Here is a 1,779-nt window from a genome sequence, read left to right as displayed (position 1 = left end):
AGAAAGGTTAATGCGAGAATGAATTGATTTTTTGGGTTTCGTTTGGTATTACAAAAGGTATGAGATCGCCTATTATTATCTATGACATGATAAGTATTTTGAATTGCGATTGAAAAACATTAATATAAGTAAATGAATTTAGAAATGATTTTTTTTACAAGAGCTGATGGAAGCAAGTAGAGCACATATTAAAATACATACGTATTAAACATGTAGGTATTCCACATTTTGTCGACCATTGCTATTTGATAAGAATTATAATTGCATGATGTTACCTTAAAACTATACAGAATTCTTTGAAACATCCTTCATTGTATACTAATTAAACAATTCATTAACAGGTAGTATATAATCTTGAAAAATAAATTATTACTGTGAAGATTGGATAGGATACTTAAGTACAATGGATTGCAATCACACGCTCCTAGAAAGATGAACTGCTATACCAACTGAAAGTTTCATCAGCAGCGAAGGATACTCGAAAAGATTTCTTCTTTTATCGAGAATTGATCTGTTCGAGAGGAAATTCTGCACCTGTGAAGATTGCAATAAAGAAATGAGAGATGGTAAGAAAAAGAGTTATTTCTTACGGCCGAAAATATTTTCTCAGCCGTTCTTTTGAATTATTCGCGTACCTCATGCTTTCAATGCCGATAGAATTTTTCTAAAGAACTCATTATTGGAAAAGTTGGCACAAGGAGCACAAGTACGAAGCGGAGCATTAATAGTTGATTCGCACGAAAACGATTGGAATTGAGTCCAGTCAAGTTTTCCATCCAAGCCCTCGAAGTAGGTACCTACCTCCCTAAACGCGATTCGTCTGGAAGTTTTCGCAATCGAATCAAGAAAACGTTTCTGGCGTATTGCCCGTCTTAAGTCTTCTCTCCTTCCAGGCTTCAACAGTCCCACGCTTTTTTCCTTTTTCAACGGAGACCAAGTAGTAGTACTCTCGAGTATAGACTGCCTTCGAAAAAGTTTAACTTTGCCGCTTTAGACTTCATAATATTAAGGCTAAATGACACCACTACTAGTAACACAGCTTCCTAGATAATTCCGGCTTTTCTGTGTAGCATTTAGTCTCAAGGAACCTGTTGAAAAAATGCATTTTTGATAAATAGGTCATGGAAGAAATAACAAAAGAATCAAACTCACTACTTTTGATATCTAGTATGTAGTCTTTCATGTGGTCCTTTTTATATACCGCCTCTGTTTCTAGGCTATCTATTAACTTTAAAAGTTCCACAAGGTTCTAAATAAGCAGTGATTTCAATGTAATTTAGACCCTTCTTCGACGCTATACTGTAAACATTTTTTTGGGGAATTTTCCCTTAAATTATGTTGACTCTAATTTCCACACAACACTTCGACGATAACAATGGAAGAGCCTCGCTCAAAAGAAACGGCCTTGTTCATCACGGCATCCTTCACTCCAGATAATTACGCTTTACTATACGTCGACTACTATCTTAAACACTCCACACATAATTTATGTAGCGAGCGAAGCGGCACGTCGCACTCTGACGGAATTTCTCACGAACTACAAGCTCAGAGCCGCAAGATTCAAATAAAGGTGGTAGCGCAATCTGACCTGTACAGTGGTGCATAGTATACTTCCAGTGTACTTCTCCTAAATAATTAAACAAAAACTTTCTTTCTTCTCAATTTAAACTACAGGATTAGACTTTATTTCAACGTGCTAAACCGTTAAGGTTAATTTTAAAATGAGTATCTATATGAATTTAGAGTCTTCTGACTCCCTGTGGGCACCTTTCGCTTATA

The 1,779-nt window shown here is 35.9% G+C and overlaps 1 protein-coding gene across 1 annotated transcript in view; it reads right to left on the bottom strand.

The window, feature by feature from the left end:
- The window catches only part of LOC117175253 (15-hydroxyprostaglandin dehydrogenase [NAD(+)]-like), a 50,656-nt gene that overhangs the window by 13,141 nt on the left and 35,736 nt on the right, over window positions 1–1,779 (bottom strand). The window lies entirely within an intron of this gene.

Source organism: Belonocnema kinseyi, chromosome 1, assembly GCF_010883055.1.
Source record: "Belonocnema kinseyi isolate 2016_QV_RU_SX_M_011 chromosome 1, B_treatae_v1, whole genome shotgun sequence".
Lineage (NCBI taxonomy): Eukaryota > Metazoa > Arthropoda > Insecta > Hymenoptera > Cynipidae > Belonocnema > Belonocnema kinseyi.
The sequence above is the reverse complement of the archived record's forward strand: the minus strand, read 5'-3'. Positions and strand labels throughout refer to the sequence as shown.